Below are 19,324 nucleotides of genomic sequence, written 5' to 3'. Positions count from 1 at the left end.
GGCTCGCAACGAATCGGTTCTTATCGTTCACTGAAAAGAGCCGTTCAAAATACTTGAATCGTCCGCAAATGTCACATCTTGTGCCTGGCTGAGCGAGCCAGGACAGATAACAGCTGTTAGATATTAGTGCATAGTAACACACCACATTTTACTGCCGGTAACTGTAACGGCGTTGTAACGTTTCAAATAGTAATTCATTAGATTACCCGATACTGGAAAACAATAACGGCATTAGTAACGCCTTTATTTTTAACGCCATCAATTCCAACACTGAAAGAGAGTGACTGAATCAGAAAACAATGTTTTATTTCTCTTTTTCACTGTTTTCTTTCTTGTTTTGTAAATTGCTCGCTCAACCACCGGTCACCTCTCAACACCTCTGTTCACAAAAACAAGCCAGAAACATTAGATACTTTGCCCCTAACAACAATTAATGTCTAAATTATATTCGTCATCACGCCTTCTATAATCCTCTCTCAGGTTTTGTAAATGAATATGTCACGAGCATGTGCAAGTCTAACTCCAACTCTGACTGAAACATCTGACAACTTTGACTAAAACTAGTTAATTCCTTCCTTTATGAATAGAAACACTTTTGCACTCAAACTATTAAAAATAAGTAAAAAGTAAACTAAAAGAGTTGTAGTTTTGTAAAATTTGAGTTTTCGTGAATATTTTTGTCTTTCTCTGCTTCCATTTGAAGGTGTAAATGACATCCATAAATTGTTAATGAAGGTTCTGCAGACGTCAAAAACACCAAAGGCTATGTATGTACAGTTGTCCTCATAAGTTTACATACCCTGACAGAATGTGCATGGGATGGCCTCGGATGTTCCAACATGACAGTGATCCAAAACACAAGGCCAAGTTGACCTGTCATGGGCTACAACCTGAAAAAATTGAAAGTGAATGAGTGGCCATCTCAGTGTCCTGACCTCAATATCATTAAACCACTTTGGGGAGATCTAAAACATGCAGTTCATACAAGAAAACTCAAAATCTTAAAGGGGTCATATTTAGCTAAACCCACTTTTATTAGTCTTTAGTTCATTTATTTGTGTATTTGGACCCTAAAAGCTCAAAAAGTGTGAATTTGAACCCTCCAGGTGCTGCAAAGCCATCTTTATATTCATTTTGTCAAAAATCGAGTCAATTTTTACAACTTGTTTCAATTCCTTCTTAATTTGTTATGTTTTATAACTAGTTACATCACTTTTACTAGAGTTTCATGTGGTGTCCAGTATTAGAGTGCATTGTCCCATCCAGAATGGACCAAAAAAAAATCCTTCATCAGAGCTCATTTTTGATTTTCACATTTACAGTTACCACTGTAGGCCAGGAAGAGATGAAGCTGCAGGTGGTACAATCTGCAACTTCACCACTAGATGTCACTAAATACAACACACTGAATGTAAAAAGACACAGATGTTTGAAAATGCACTTAAAATATAAAGACAATCGTTAAATAAGTAAACACATATTATTTGGGAATCAACATGACAGCAGATAATATTTGGATATATGAAGGTTGATGGGTCTTAAAGGGGTCATATTTTGCTAAACCCACTGTTATTAGTCTTTGGTACATTTATTTGTGTATTTGGATCCTAATAGTTCAAAAAGTTTGAATTTGAACCTTCCAGCTGCTGCAAAGCTATCTTTATGTTAATTTTGGCAAAAATTGAGTAGATTTCTACAATCCATTTCAATTTCTGCTTAATTTGTTACGTTTTATAACTAGTTAAGTCACGACATTTACACATATAAGGTCAAGACTTCCGAGGAACATTTCTCCGAGTATGACATAATTGTTTGTCAGCAGCAGCGGTTGTAGTCCACACTGAAAATATGTCCAAACTTCGAACCGATTACCGAAAATATTCAGTTGTTGGTTGTATTAACAAACACAAGTGGCTGAACGGGACAGAGAAGCACAGTCAACAACCTGGAGGGGGCGGGGCATGAAGTGGCTCATTTGCATTTAAAGGGCCAGCGCTCAAAATGACCTTTCTGGTGTCATTAGTCAGAAATATTGTTGAAGGTGGACCTGTGGAGTTGAATTAATGAAGAATTCAGATCCAAGCATAGCATTTACAGTTTATGTAGACCACAGGGAAATGTTGTAAAATGCATAATTCCATTTAAAAAAGCAAAATACCACTCCTTTAAAGGAAATGAAGGTGTTTTGCCAAGAAGAATGGGCAGCTTTACCATCTGAGAAAATAAAGTGCCTCATCTGCAACTACCACAAAAGACTTCAAACTGTCATTGATGTTAAAGGGGTCAATACAGAGTATGAAGAACTAGGGTATGTAAACGTTAAATCAGGGTTTTTTGGATGGTTTCTGTTGTCAGTATGATTTAAAAAGAGCAAACACATTTGTTTGATAATAAATGGCTTCACACAACCATTAGTTACAAGTGAAAGAAAAGTTTTTGTATTATCATTCATATTCTCTGAAAAACGGCCAAAGAATCACAAATTCTGCTAAGGTATGTAAACTTCTGAGCACAACTGTATGTTGAGATCTCAATCCCAATTTCTCTTCCTTCACATGCCAATCAGACTAGGAAAAACCATCATATTAAGGGAATAAAAACAGAGAGTCAAATGTACAAGTCTCAGTATAGTTTGCAAAGGTCCGCAGGTATGGAATGATATAAATAACGACGTACAAATGTGTCCAACTGTGCAGGTTTTTCAAAAGAGATTTAGGAGGTAACTGCTACTGGAATATCCTCAAATATGAATTAATGCGGAAATCCATTTCTTTGCCTATACAGGGTGAGTCAGAAAAAACGCTCTTTTCATTTAAAGAAATTGTACCACTGAAATGGAAATGCTTATTTTTCTTTTGATTATACAGTCATATTGATGTGGTTATTGAGCATGTCTGGCGATTGAATCATTGATTTATGGCATAGCATAACAGAGGGAATGTCCATTGTTTATTGTGCACCGAAATATCTGCCAACACAGTTTATGCCACCGTGAATGAAATTGAAATTGTCAACCATTACAGCATGTTTACTCGCCATCAAAATGTTTTGTCTCAACGAAGTCGTCCGGCACGACCTTCAACCTGGCTACCATTCAGATTCATCCAAATCTGTGCTCGTTGTCGCATCTCTAACACAGCTCTTCTCGCCATTCGTGTTCGTCGTAGGGCTTGGATTTCAGCCGTGATGCGATTTCGGAGTTCCTGAAGAGTTTGTGGAACAGTCCGATACACACGGTTTTTAAGATACCCCCACAAGAAAAAGTCAAGGGGGGTCAAGTCCGGGGATCTAGGTGGCCACTCTCTCTCCTGACCCAAACAGACAACTCGATGAGGAAATAATACCTGCAATCGCTGTGGTCTTGCCATGATGAAAACTCCCTGGGCACTGTCATGTAGGCCTATGTCCTGAGTGTGAAAGCAAAGCCCCGACTCCTGTAATTGTTGTCAATTTCAAGTTTGTTCACTGTGGCATACATTGTGTTGGCAGGTATTTCAGTGCCCAATAAACAATGGACCTTCTCTCTCTTATGCAATGCAATAAATCTATGACTACATCACCAGACATGCTCAATAACCACATCAATATGACTGTATGGTCAAAAGAAAAATCAGTGTTTCCGTTTTAGCAGTACAATTTCTTTAAATGGAAAGAGTGTTTTTTCTGACTCACCCTGTACGTAACTTGTTTTAAGACTGTTGGTGATTAGAACACTTGGACCTTGTTAGGACTAGGACTTAGATTAGTTTTAGGCTAGGGGAATTAACATTATTATTACTATTAACATTATTTTATTTTGTGTATGTGAGTGTGTGTGAGTGAGAATGTGGATCAATGTGCTTATCATGTAAACCTGTACTGTCTGAGACTGTGGATGCTTGAAAAGGGGGGGTATTTTTGGGTTTGTCCTACACTGTAAAAAATGACTGTAGAATTAACACCAAAAAGTTGTAAAATTCCAACATGAAAAAAAACTCTAAGTGACAAAACAATGGAAAGTTGTTTATTTGAAAATATTTTTGTGTTAACAATTAATTCAAATATAGCTGTAGTTTTTACAGGAGGAGTATGTGAACAAAACCAGATTTGATGTATTTCTATTGTTTTTAGAAAATAAAACTGTAAATTGAAATATAATGTGGTACCGTTTAAATTGCAAGACCATAATATTGAAATAACAGCGTATTTGCTCATATATATATATATATATATATATATATATATATATATATATATATATATATGTATATATATAAAGTTATAAAACAGTAAATTTTTAACAATATAACATTTTAAATTTGTAAATTAATGGGTTGGTAGAGTTAGTTGAGTGGCTCATCCTATAACCAAAGGGTTGGTGGTTTGAATCCTGGCTCTGACTGTCCATATGTCAAAGTGTCCATGGAAGACACTGAACCTTAAATTGCTCCCAGTTGGATCTGGTGGATTTGGAACGTGCTTTGGACACCATGAAGGTGTAGAAAATGTGCTAAATAAATGCAGTCCATTTACCATTTAAACCCAATGTTAAATCTACATGTTTAAAATGTTAAATCTACATGTTTAAAATGTTAAATCTACATGTTACTCCGTAAATATGTTTACAGTTAGATGTGTTTTTTACAGTATTGTTCCGGAAACCACAGCTGCCAGTTTTTTTTCCCATAAAAACAACAGGATTTTTTTTTACAGTGTACTGTCAAGTCTTGCGTTATTGTTACATGTGTTACTTATTCTTTGTGTCTGGGCCCCTCTCAAAAGCTCTTCAGCTTCCCAGGGTGTCCCATTTCACATAATGTAAATACAAAATATAAAGTTCTTTTACTTGGATCTTTTAACATACATGTGAATAAAATGAATGAATGAATCTCATATAAATGAACTGAATGGAAGTCCACCGAATACAGAAGACGTGGGCATCAATCAATCCATTAATTTTTATTTCTAAATTATTTTATAACAACCAAAGCTGACCAAGGAGCTGTACATTCATAAGAATAAAGATAAAAGCATCACTAATAAATAACAATAACAACTAGGCGTGAAAAGCGTTTGTGTTTGTGTTCAGGAATCACTGACTGTTTGAGAATACAAACATCTGACAGAGTAGTCGTGTCTGTGTGCATCCCTCTCAGGCTGACGAGCCAACAAGCTGCAACTCACATGATGTTATTTACTCCGAGGCGACGACCACATTGAAACGATTTAGCATGGTGCGACACAGGTTATGATTATGACACACTTCATCAGGTTAAGAAGCTCACTGCTTATCTTGGCTGCGAATGTTGTTTACCGGGATATTTGAACGATCTACGAGGCACGACTGTTTACTTTAGGTTGCCATTGTCATTCTCTAGCCATGCCTGACAGTTGGGCCTGGGCAATTTGTGCTTGGCATCCTTGAATAGGTTTCCCCTAATGAGACTGATAGAATGACCATTCATCCACAGGGGGCTCTTGATGTGCCACAGTTCAAATGTTAATCACCCAAGCTACTTTGGCAAATTGACAGAGCTCCATTCACTGCTTGCTCTGTGAATGTGTTCTCTCTAAAAGCCAGGCTTGTGTGTCTTCTCTCATCTCTTGATGCGGGACCAGACACAGGGAGTCCCCGCCGACCCTGTTTTACAGTCCTCGGCTTACCCCCGTCTCATTTTTTCAATGTTAACGGACAGAGCGGCGGCACCCTCATCCGCTGTGGCGCTGCTCTGGGGGATGGCGCTGTGGCCTGCTGACAAGGTCCCATCCGGACTCCCTCCATCATCATGTCACCGTTCACTGGGAGTTCAGTCTCCTGAACAAAAGGGTCTTGTTTACACTTACAACTCGGCTAACCTCCCTGCCCGGGTGTTTACGACCCCCTTAACTGAATTTGGATAACCTAACAATCTCATTCAAACGGCAACGAGAGGAGAGTCGCTGTTTTAAATTAAACGGCACACGTTTACAAAACAAATAAACAGGAAATGTTAGAATAAAACCTACCAGTGGCAGTAAAAACATTAGCATTTTTACACATACAGTGACTAGATATGATATGATGAAGCCTTGTATGTGCTTTTATTACTGAATTTACTTTTGAGAAATGGTTTACCACTTTATTGGGCAAGTGACTATTTTTGGTCCTTTCCTCTATTTTTTAACCCTGTCCTGTTAAGCAATTTCAAGGTTCAATTTATTGTCATTACTAGTATATATATGAAACAAGGACCAGCAATGAACATCGTAAAAAGTCCTATAAAAATGTGTCCTATATTAAAATAACAACAGTAAAACCTTGGTTTGGCCTCCAATATAATGCTACGTTTCCACTATGTGGTACCGGCTCAACTCGGCCTTTTTGCGTTTCCATTACAAAAAAGGACCTGGATTCTGGTACCCGGTACTAGCTTTTTGGTATCACCTCCGCTGAGGTTCCAAGACTGGGGAACAGATACTGAAAATTGACGTATAAACACTGCAGACCACTGATTGGTCAGAGAGTTGTCTCTGTGACCCGTGGTAGGTAAATCCACATGATGACAGCCCGCAAAACAACACCATGATTTGTTGAGGGGGTTCAGATGTAAAAATTCAGCATGAGCTTGATGAGACAACACGCAACAAGCGAGTTTATCGACAACTTTCTGAGCAGACGGCACAGAAGTAACGCGCCGCATCGCTATGATGTCCAGGTACTGTAAAGTCGATAGTATCCTGTAATGGAAACCTTCTCCAGGAATAGGACCTGGTACCTGGGTTGAGCCAAGCTGAGTCAAGTCGAGCCGGTTCCACGTCGTGGAAATGCGGCATATATGTACTGGGGCCACAAGTTGCTTGACAGTTTTGATCGAAGAGGGTTTTGAACCTTTGATCCGTTCTCCTTATTGGTTGGATTTAATTGTTTTATTACTGTATGGATATAATGGGAGAACAGGACAGGGGTTATACACAAACAAACATTGATACAGACCCAGAAACAGAACAAACAACAGGCAGAAACAAAACAGTAACAACAACAAAAGAAGAATATCAGCGAATTTGAAGAACAAAATAGTCCAATATCACAATAACCAGGAGCACACAAGAAACGAAAAAAAAAAAAAGAAGTAAAGATAGCAACAGAATAACATTGGTGACTTTGAAGTTAAATTACTCAAAGGAAGTGTAGCCCTAAGGATAACAACAGTCAAGTGTAGATACATTTGGATGCATGTGGATATGTGCATGGGAAGTTGTGACTGCACCCACCCACCGTCACCAGCAGCAGGACAGCGACGGCACAGGCAACCACTGACTCACAGAGCCCAAAGGACCCAAAACAGCACAACAATAGCAACAATGTCAGGTCCAATGTGGTCTACAGGGTCTGTAAGGTCCACTTCTGCATGAACAGTGAGTGTACCTGCTTTGTTAGGTACCATGAAGTAATGGTACTAATGTAAGGAATGATGTTCAAAGGGAGAATGTGGATGTGGACAGGGGTCTGGATCAGCACTTATGATGGTCTAATGTTCTAAAATACATGTTCCTTTCACCTTACATGTGTTTTTCTTGAATTTCTTATATTTACTTCTTGGATTTTTTTTCACTTATTGGTAAGGAACCAAATATGGTACCTTCATTAACCTTGATTTTCTACATGACAACAAAAGAAATTTTAAAAAAAATTCAAATGTAAAAAAAGTCTTGTTACATGTTCCAATAGCACACTAAAGTTGCAATTTTGAATTTCAGAGTATTCCGATTCACTTTCAGAAAACTTTATTTATCCCATACGGGCAATTCATTTGCAGCTAACCACAGACATCAGCCCACATCCAAAATGCAATGTGACAAACATAAATAAATCAGTGCACAAATACAAGATAACTGAAAGCAACTATGAATGAATGCATTTAAATAATCAACAATAAATAATCAATAAATACCAACGCAGACTAAAAGACCCTATTGGTTCTGCTAACATTAAAAAAAAGAAAAACTTATAAAATGACTAAATGACTGCTGTCAAAGTTTAAAAGTGTGATAGCTGAAGGAATAAAAGATTTTGAATATGTATTGGTTCTCCTCTGAGGTGCGTGGTAACACCAGCCTGAAGCATCAAAACAAACATCTTATGCAACACATGGTGAGGATCCCTTCTGATGGACTCTGCTTTCCTCACAACCTGAAGCTCCCAGAGGGAAGACAAGTGTCTTATTCTGACTCTGATTATCTTGGAGCATATCATATATGGGGATGGGAATCGAGAACCAGTTCTTTTTGAGAACCGGTTCTCAGTAACTCGATTCCTTGGAATCGTTTCCCTGCCTGCTTAACGATTCTGCTTATCGATTCCGCCTTTGTTGTGCATGCGCGATATGACGTCACAGGTACGCTGCAATGTTTTGGTCAGAACGTAGCCAACATGGCGTTGAGGCAGAAACTGATGACACCAGGTCCACTTACTGGGAACACTGGCGAAGCTTCCATGTCTTCAAAAGGGTGGAATCCCTCCAATCTGCTCAAACATTTGTCCACAGCATGTGATTCATTTACAGGAATGTCACGTATTTGATACGCTACTTAGTGATGCTTGTGAATGTAGCGGCAGAGTGAACACTGGGTCCAGTTCTGGTTCCGGTGCGGGCAACAAACATTGTAACTCCTCAAAAACAAGTTTCCAAAGGTAAGAAGGGAAAGGAAATGAAGTGCACAACAATGGGAGACAAATCGAGTCGAGTCGGTTCCACTTACTAGAAATGTGGCAATAGAGGAATTAGTAAAGTGTCTTGAGTTTCACTTTCACTGTACGCCCCCCCCCCCCCCCCCCCCCGAACCCGGCCTGGCGTCATCTGTTATTATTATTTGTACATACTGTATATGTTATATTTTCTGTGCAGAGATGGAAATATGAAAGACAGTTAATGCAAACACACCCGTTTGTACTCTTTTATTCCCTCACCTAATGACAATCGATAAGGAATCGGATCGATAAGCAATATCAATAATGGAATCGGAATCGTTAAATTCTTAACAATTCCCATCCCTAATCATATATCAAGCGTATTTCCCTGAGTGCCTTATAAAGGGTTAAAAGTAAAAGAAGGCCATTTTTTTTCCATGTTCAAGAGTTGAAATTCAACTGGATGCCATCACTTGTAAAGGTACGGTGTCAGTGAGGAGAATGCTAGAGCCAAACATTCAATCAGTTACATTCACTATCTTTACATCATTATCTGAAATCTTGATTTACGGGTAAAACCATGTTTTTGAGTCACTGTGACCCTGACCTGAACTCTTTTCAGTTCATCATCAGATTCATTCATGGATGGCATTCTGTCAAGTTGCTCCTGGGGTATGATGTTTTAAACATAATGGGGGCTGACAAACCTTCCAAAAAGAACGATAAAATGTAACTGTGATGCTTGGATATAAAACATCATGACATTTTGTATCTTTAAGAGGGAGAATTGAGTGCAGAAAACTTGAAAGTAAAACTCCCTTTAGTCAAACTGTCCATACTTGTGTTCTGAATGATCAGTTCATCTAATATTACCTGTAATCTCACTGACATTTCTTTATATAAAGCTACAATTTGCTAGTTTCCTGCTACCACAAATTCCAATAAGTAATGCTTTTAGAAGATCTCTGTTGGAATTAGTGTGAATATGTCTCCTGCTCTGCGGTAGGACTGTCATTCTTCTTCTGCCTGCTGTCTCTGCACTTTAAAACTCCCCCTTTATGTGGTGAAAGAACAATCTCCAACCTGCAACTACACCAGATTTACAAGATTTCAATACTACAAAGTGTTTCTTCATGTGCACATGTTCCAGCGGGAGAGTTTCTTTCCCAAAACTAGTTTGTAAATGCACCACCCAAGAACTAGCCAAACAACCTAAATAACACTGGGTTACAAAAAAATGTTTTTGGCAAGTTGTCTAGGTTTTTTCAACTGAATTAGGACCATTTTGCACCGCTAAATCCAAAAATGACATCTGTTTTTCTCAGTCAGGTCAGGGTTTTTTTTGCTAATTTGATTTTGAAAAATTTGATCTTCTCACAAAATTGATTACATTTTTGTGACTTTATCAGTTGATTTTTTATATAGTTCTCACCCAAAATAGGTTTTAAGAGAAAAAAAAAAATCATTTTCTAACAAGATTCCTGTTAGGTACAATGGTGTATTCACCGCAGATGTAGCAGAATACGTCAGGCTTATTTTTGCAAGATCTTCTTGTCCAGGGGTGTCAAACTCATTTTAGTTCAGGGGCCACATTAGGCCAAATTTGATCTGCGGTGGGCCGGACCAGTGAAATAATAACATAATAATATAGAAAAAATGTCAACTTTAAACTTTCCCCTATGTTTTAGAGCAAAAAAAGAAAAATTATGCAATGAAAAGGTTTACATTTACCAACTATCCTTTAAAACAATGTAAATAACATGAACAAACTGAAATTTCTTCAGAAAATTAAGTGCAATTTTAAAAATATTCAGCCTCAGTTTGTCATATACACATGTACGTTACAACGTACAGATCACAGTGGATCTACAAATACACAAAACATTTCATAACAGGCAGAATATTGTTAAAATTGCACTTCAGACATTTCAAAATGTTCATATTTGTTCAGGTTATTCGTATTTTTGTGAAATGTTAGTTTGTTTTAGTGTAAATACAGTAAAATGGCATGAAAATGTTTACATTTACAAAGGGAAAAATGTGGAGTTGTGAGTATTTATAGGTTATTATGATAGTATTTTACTGATCAAACCCACTGGAGATTAAATTGGTCTGTTTGTGGAACCAGAACTAAAATGATTAATATCTTCAGTGTAATTTTTGCATTTCACAAATTCATCCTGCGGGCCGGATTGGACCCTTTGGCGGGCCGGATTTGGCCCCTGGGCCGCATGTTTGACACCTGTGTTCTAGTCAAAGCCATTTCATTCACCTGTAATATTAAAAAAAAACATTAATCATAAATTGGCAAAAGTAAAATCTTCAGAACTCGTTTATTGCAAGAAATATGAACGAATTTTGTATCATATGATGTGAAAATGCCCATAAATGTAAGCAAAAATGTTAAAAAGCCAATATGTAGCATAGTTCAGAAAGTTGACCTGATTGAGCAAAATTAATGTGATTTTTGGATTCAGCACACCAAAATTATCCTAAATCAGCTCAAAAAACTTAAAGAATAAATTTGTTGTTGACCAGTGTAGTATATGCCCCCTTATCTGGGGTGCCATAAAGGGTGACAAATTCATGGGCCCCAGCATTTGTGTGTCCAGTGGATACAGGTTAGAAGGTGTGAAAATTTTGTGTAAGATCTGCTGTATATTAGAGGCATAGAAGTCGGGAGTCGGATGTTGAAAGCATGTTAAGTTTCAGTTTCGTTTCACACCCAGCATAAGTATGGAAGTAAATCTGTCTCATCAGATTTTGAATTATAAAAGCTATTGAATTTCTAGCACTAAATTTTTTTTGCACTGAAATTAAGTAATTGATTTTCTTTTTTTTTTTTGCACTGAAATTAAGTATCTGAATTTTTTTTTTTTTGCACTGAAATTAAGTATCTGATTTTTTTTGCACTGTAATTAAGTAATTTATTTTTTTTTTTGTTTTTGCACTGAAATTAAGTATCTGAATGTTTTTTTTGCACTGAAATTAAGTATCTGAATTTTTTTTTTTTTTTTTTTTTTTGCACTGAAATTAAGTATCTGAATTTTGTTTTTGCACTGAAATTAAGTAATTGAATTTTTTTTTTGCACGGAAATTAAGTATCTGAATGTTTTTTTGCCCTGAAATTAAGTATCTGAATTTTATTTTGTTTTTGCACTGAAATTAATTATCTGAATTTCTTTGCACTGAAATTAAGTATCTGAATTTTGTTTTTGCACTGAAATTAAGTAATTGAATTTTTTTTTGCACTGAAATTAAGTATCTGAATGTTTTTTTGCCCTGAAATTAAGTATCTGAAATTTGTTTTTTTTTTGCACTGAAATTAATTATCTGAATTTCTTTGCACTGAAATTAAGTATCTGATTTTTTTTTTTTTTTGCATTGCAATTAAGTATCTGATTTTTTTTTTTTTTTGCACTGAAATTAAGTATCTGAATTTTTTTGCACTGAAATTAAGTATCTGAATTTTTTGTCTCTGAATTCAACTATGTTCATAAATTTAGAATAAAAAAAATTCAGATACAAAAAATTCAAATGCAAAAAATTCAGATCACACATGATCGTCTTCCTACATCGGTGTCACATGACCAACCTAATGTAACTGATCGGCCGGCTGTCGGTTCAACTTGAGATAGAATCGATTGCTTATCCTTGGTGTCGCAGATGTGTGTTGTGAATTTTTCGCTTCAGAATTTTTTGCATCTGAATTTTTTTTTATTCGAAATTTATGAACATAGTTGAATTCAGAGACAAAAAATTCAGATACTTAATTTCAGTGCAAAAAAATTCAGCGCAAGAAATTCAATGGCTTTTATAATTCAAAATCTGATGAGACAGATTTACTTCCATATAAAAGTTATGTTAGTTTTGGACCGTACACTTGCGGATTTACCCCCTACCCCCACCCGGCCCGACAGATCAATAAGATGGAGAATTTTATGAAGGGTCCACGACGTTTACCTGTCATGGGGTCCACAATTGGTAGCCCCTGCTCTTATCCAGAACGACAGTAGATAGAACCAGACCTGCATACAGCACTGGCACTGAGCTAATGAAGTGGAGAGTTAGGTCTGGCAATGCAAGACTACATCCAGATTAAAAGACATGGGTTTTCAATTCCAGTTGCAGTGACATCATATGCAGTAAGGCAGTAGGGCAGTGGTCAGCAACTGGCGGCCCGTAAGCCAAAATTAGCCCGCCGCCAATAATACCTGGCTCACCAGATGACTGATAAAATTAAAAAAACAAAAAAAAGATACAAAAAAAATGTAAGGGATGACGGCAACTTTCTAAGCAACTTTTTCTATAACAGGACACCTTGTAGGCCATCATCCCCTTTATACCCCAATATGCCAATATCAACGTGATTTAAATATTTAGTCGATCTGAAAATATTTTGACTGATCGACCGAAATATAGATTTATGCTGCAAAATCTTCATAGAAATGTAATTGTTAGCCATTCGTGTTTGTTAAAGTCACCATGGCTACCGATAGCAAGCAGCCAACAGTTTACCCGCTGTTGTCATAGTGACTATTGATAACGCATTAATATGGAATGGTGATTAACCCTTTCATGCATAGTGGTCACTCCAGTGGACAGTTATTCTACTGCTGTTCTCTTGTATATTCATGGGTTTTGTTGTTTTAGTTCCATATTAACCAACACAGTGGACACTTATGCACCATCCCATACACTGACATTCATACCAGTACTGTAACTTTCCTGTTCTTTTACCTACAGGGTGGGGAAGCAAAATTTACAATGAACATTTAGTTGTTTTTTCTCAGCAGGCACTACATCAATTGTTTTGAAACCAAACATATATTGATGTCATAATCATACCTAACACTATTATCCATACCTTTTCAGAAACTTTTGCCCATATGAGTAATCAGGAAAGCAAACGTCAAAGAGTGTGTGATTTGCTGAATGCACTCGTCACACCAAAGGAGATTTCAAAAATAGTTGGAGTGTCCATAAAGACTGTTTATAATGGAAAGAAGAGAATGACTATGAGCAAAACTATTACGAGAAAGTCTGGAAGATACTATTAAAGAAGAATGGGAGAAGTTGTCACCCGAATATTTGAGGAACACTTGCGCAAGTTTCAGGAAGCGTGTGAAGGTAGTTATTGAGAAAGAAGGAGGACACATAGAATAAAAACATTTTCTATTATGTCAATTTTCTTGTGGCAAATAAATTCTCATGACTTTCAATAAACTAGTTGGTCATACACTGTCTTTCAATCCCTGCCTCAAAATATTGTAAATTTTGCTTCCCCACCCTTTAAATCAATTGCTAATTGTTATTAGACTGTAATTTACAGAGTTTTTTTTGCATATTATCTGAGTGAGTAATAACTACTATTATAGTATGTTCAAATGTGAGAAAACATCAGATTAGCGGCATTAACCTCCTGAGACCCAGGAAAGTGAAAATTTTTAGCTTTTTTCCATTAAACAATTGTCTTGATTGGAAACTGCATAATGCAGCAGTTTTTTTGGTTTGTTTTTTCAAATACGTTTTATTTATTTATTTATTTAGTCATTTATTCATTCATTTTTATGGAATGTCCTTTGCAACAGACCGCATTTTTTAAGTGAAACTGTCACACATTTTTTCCACTACAGAAGACAAAAATGCATTGCTGGGTCTCAGGAGGATAAAAATGTTTTTATTTCATAGTTTTTATACAGTATGTCAGTAAATGCATGTTTCTTTACTTCAAAAATTAAACACATGGTATTCAGCTGAGTGGACATTTTTGTAGTGCCATGAAAAATATGTTCATAAAAAAAAAAAAAAATCAATCACATTGGTTTTTTTTTATGCCTAAAGAGGAATAAAAACACTCAAGAAAAAAATCTTGATTAAGGTTCTCATAATTCATGCATGAAAGGGTTAAACTTTAGACTGGATCTACTTTTTAGACGTCCCGATATACAAAAATAATGGACACCTGTTAACCAATCAGAAAATAGGATTTGTGTTGGTATAAATATATATATTCGGGGGAGGCTGTGGCTCAGGTGGTAGAGTGGGTCGTCCAATAACCAAAGGGTTGGCGGTTTGAATCCCGCTCTGTCCTAGTCAGTCCGTTGTGTCCTTGGGCAAGACACTTCACCCTCCCTGCCTCCAGTGCCAGTCACACTGGTGTACGAATGTTTGGTGGTGGTCGGAGGGGCAGTAGGCGCAGATTGGCAGCCACGCTTCTGTCAGCCTGTCCCAGGGCAGCTGTGGATGCAGATGTAGTTTACCACCACCAGAGGGAGAATGTGAGAGCGAATGAATAATGGGTTAATAATGTAAAGTGTTTTGGGTGTCTAGAAAAGCACTATATAAATCCAATCCATTATTATTATTATTATTATTATTATTATTATTATTATTATTATTATTATTATTATTATTATCATCATCATCATCATCATCATCATTATCATTATTATTATTATTATATTTGCTATCTCAACAATGACAATTCCACACAGATTTTAGAACATTTATGCAAAAGTCGTGAGCTGACAAAATATGATAAAATAAAATACAGCAGCATCTGTTTAACTTTGGACGCACACTGGCTTGAAGTAGGAACTTAATTGACACATGTGCACTCTGAGAAATAAGGAGGAAAAAAGAAAAGTTGCTCTGTGTGCCACTGCGACACACAGTGCAAAATCTGTTTCATTGAATTAAAACAATAACAAACTCGGCTCAAAGATCAAATAAATAAAATAAAACCACACTGCCTTGTGGTGGGAAATTGGGACATATGCGCTGCGTTCCTGAAATTACAGAGCAAAAAAAAAGAAATTACTATTTAAATAAAATCAAGCAACAATATGACTATTAAAAACTTAAAAGGCTACTCACGTAATGGGAAAACTGGCATCTCGCTTCAGTCAGTCTTTTGGATGTTTTGCGACATGGATGTCACTTTCATCCGCAAGCAGTTCTCCAGATTTTTGTGCGTCAGGAGGTTCCTCTTGTGCGTCTTGATGTAGTTCATTGAAGAGAAGCTCAACTTACAAGTATAGGTAGAGGGAAGCATCGTCAGCACATAAAAGGCGAGTTTCTTAATCCACCTGTACTCCTCTGAGCGTGTGATCCAAAAATCCTCCACAGACTGCACACATCGCTGACCAGGGAGCTGGTTTGAAAATCAATAAACTCCAGCTGAAATGCGGACTAACAGATAGCCAAATCATTACAGTAAATGTCCTTAAAATAATTAATACGTTAGGCTCAGAGAAGTGTTTATTATTTAAAATGGTAATTATGTTTTAAGTCGTGAAAGGCAGTGTGTGTGAGTGGGTGATTAAAGACAACAGCCTTATTACACTGGGTTACAAAAACAAAAGTTTTTTGCAAGTTGTCTAGGTTTTTTCAACTGAATTAGGACCATTTTGCACCGCTAAATCCCAAAATGACATCTGTTTTTCTCAATCAGGTCAGATTTTTTTGCTAATTTGATTTTGAAAAATTTGATCTTCTCACAAAATTGATTACATTTTTGTGACTTTATCAGTTGATTTTTTATATAGTTCTCACCCAAAATAGGTTTTAAGAGAAAAAAATCATTTTCTAGTTAAGTACTTGTTAGGTACGATGGTGTATTCACCGCAGATGTAGCAGAATATGTCAGGCTTATTTTTGCAAGATCTTCTAGTCGAAGCCATTTCATTCACCTGTAATATTAAAAAAAAACATTAATCATAAATGGGCAAAAGTAAAATCTTCAGAACTCGTTTATTGCAAGGAATATGAAAGAATTTTGTATCATATGATGTGAAAATGCCCATAAATCAGGGGTGTCAAACTCATTTTAGTTCAGGGGCCATATTTAGCCCAATTTGATCTCAAGCGGGCCAGACCAGTAAAATAATGACTTAATAACTTATAAATAATGACAAATCCAAGTTTTTCTTTCTGTTTTAGTACAAAAAAAAACAAAATAATTAAGTTATGAAAATATTTACATTTTACAAAAAAGATGTGAATAACCTGAAAAAACAGAAATTTCATTTGAAAAATTAGTGCAATTTTAACAATATTATGCCTCAACTTATTATTTATACATGTACATTACACACAGCGTTACATAAACATTTGGTAACAGGCAGAATATTGTTAAAATTTTGGAGTCTGGAACTAAAATTTGAACAATTTCTACAATATTCCATCTCTTTTTATGAACACAACTACAGATCACAGTGGATCCATAAATGCACAAAATGTTTAGTAACAGGCAGAATATTGTTAAAATTCCACACTTCGGGTTGTTCATCTTTGTTTTGACCGGAGAAATTCCACGGTCTGTGACAGGCTGTCTCATCTTTTTCTGTCTCATTGTCTTTTGGGAAATAATAATTTGAGTAATTAAACATGAGTCAAAGTCTTTGATTTTGTCATAATGGGGGGAAAAGAGAGGACTCAAATGCTCGGTACTGAAGGGAAAAAAAAGTTTATTTAACAAAAATATGAAAACCAAACAATGAAGAAAAAAAAAACCTAACATGAAAACTAAGGCAGAGTCCAGAAAAAGAAAACATACAAAACCTGTATCAGAGTGCGTGGATGAATATGAGCAAATGTCCGGGCTATGGAAAGGAGTAAGGAGAAATGGACCAGCGCTGCATGGCTGCAAACCAAAGCCTTAAATAGGTAAGGTAATTGCCTTAAAGCCTTAAATAGGTAAGGTAATTGGCTGCAGCCACGCAGCGCCAGCAGGTGAATCTGATGATGATGATGATGATGATGATGATGATGATGAAAAGGAGGAGCGGAGGGTCACACAGGCACAGGTCCATGACCAAAAGGGAGGAGCAAAGAGTCACCCAGGCACAGATCCTGACAGATTTCCTCTTTGATATCCTGACTTGTTTACGCATGAACCTTTATCTAGTTTAGCTGTGATCAGACTGTTGTATGACCTGTAGAATGAACTAATGTGTGACTTACACAAATATTAAATATATATTTACCTGGGGCAGGGGTCACCAATCTTGGTCCTCGAGGGCCGGTATCCTGCATGTTTTAGATGTTTCCCTCTTCCAGCACATGTGACAGTCATTATTAGGCTTCTGCAGAGCTTGATGATAGGTTTAGCATTTGAATCAGGTGTGTTGGAAGAGGGATACGTCGAAAACATGCAGGATTACGGCCCTCGAGGACTAGGATTGGTGACCCCTGACCTGAGGGGATGGTCCAAGTCAGTCCTGTGAGGGAAGGTCACTCACAATAGCGGCGACTCTGCGCTCAAACAGGCTGAGTTCGTCTCTTTTCTCCTTCCGCCTGTTTCGGCCTCCGCTTCATGTCCACCTTGACGTCATGTGATCATGCAGAGAAGGGAATCCCAGAGGGAACCCCACCTGCAGACCCTGTTTATACTGATTTGCATATTTAAATGTGGGCGTGGAGAGGGAGGAGTCTGGTACTCCAACATATGCAGTCAATTCCACGCTGATTGGGATGTACGAAGGAAGTGTGCTTGGATTCGGGCGTATGCACAGTTTTGTTCATCTGGATTTTTTTGTGCGTACAGACTTTTCTGGATTTGGGCGCACACCAGGTTTCAGTATGAAATCCACGCAAGTCTTTGTACATGAGGCCCCAGGTTACGGTTTCGTAACGTAGACACAGTGTGGAGCTAAAGCAGAAACGCAGTATGAACAGTCTGTAGCAAATTCAGTTGAATTCAAATAACTTTATTAAATCCTGTCTTTATAACTGGATCTAATAGTATTGATAAGAAAAATGTTTTTTTTTAGTAGGAAAGACAGGTTTTGCCTGATGAAGATCTAATTTTTGCTCGCCATTCAGTTGGTCAGAAAATTTTTGACACGAGACCAAACTCAGTTGCCGCCCCCTGCAGTGCGGAATGCACAGTAGATTAGACAGAATTCTGGTAGTTTCCTTTGGTTTTGTTGGATGTGATTTTGTAATGATGGTCAGTTTTGCCATTTAGGGGGTGGCTGTGGCTCAGGTGGTAGAGTGGGAGGTCCTATAACTGAAGGGTTGGCGGTTCGAATCCCGCTCCGTCCTAGTCAGTCCATTGTGTCCTTGGGCAAGACACTTCACCCTCCTTACCTCCAGTGCCACCCACACTGGTGTATGAATGTTTGGTGGTGGTCAGAGGGGCCGTAGGCACAAATTGGCAGCCACGCTCCTGTCAGCCTGTCCCAGGGCAGCTGTGGATACAAATGTAGTTTACCACCACCAGAGTGTGAATGTGAGAGCGAATGAATAATGGGTTAGTAATGTAAAGCGCTTTGGGTGTCTAGAAAAGCACTATATAAATCCAATCCATTCTTCTTCTTCTTCTTCTTCTTCTTATTATTATTATTATTATTATTATTATTATTATTATTATTTGTGGATGTGATTTCACTGAACATTAACTAACATCTCTGTGAACCTTGAATAAGTCCAGTTGCCGACTTAGAGCAAAATACACCATGTCCAAGGTCAGGGCTATTCAACAGCCCACAACAGCCCATCAATGTTACTGTTAATTTTACATAGCAGTTACATAGTACTTTTACCTAGTATAGAGTGTATGCACATACGTCACTTCCCCCCTGAGTCATGCCCCTCTAAGTCAGACTGAGTGGCAAAAACAAACCTGCTCAACATGATGAAGTATAGCAGTAAACACAGTGAGACCAGGAA

General features: G+C 37.3%; 1 long non-coding RNA gene across 1 annotated transcript; it reads left to right on the top strand.

Annotated features, from left to right (window-relative positions):
* The first annotated feature begins 2,394 nt into the window (after window positions 1-2,394).
* On the top strand, window positions 2,395-18,330 carry LOC115436194 (uncharacterized). The gene is made up of 4 exons (XR_003937791.1): window positions 2,395-2,521; window positions 16,286-16,293; window positions 17,926-17,928; window positions 18,320-18,330. It is a non-coding gene; the product is annotated as an uncharacterized LOC115436194 (long non-coding RNA).
* The last annotated feature ends 994 nt before the right edge of the window (window positions 18,331-19,324 follow it).

Source organism: Sphaeramia orbicularis, chromosome 16 (genome assembly GCF_902148855.1).
Source record: "Sphaeramia orbicularis chromosome 16, fSphaOr1.1, whole genome shotgun sequence".
NCBI lineage: Eukaryota > Metazoa > Chordata > Actinopteri > Kurtiformes > Apogonidae > Sphaeramia > Sphaeramia orbicularis.
This window is presented reverse-complemented; position numbering and strand designations above follow the sequence as displayed.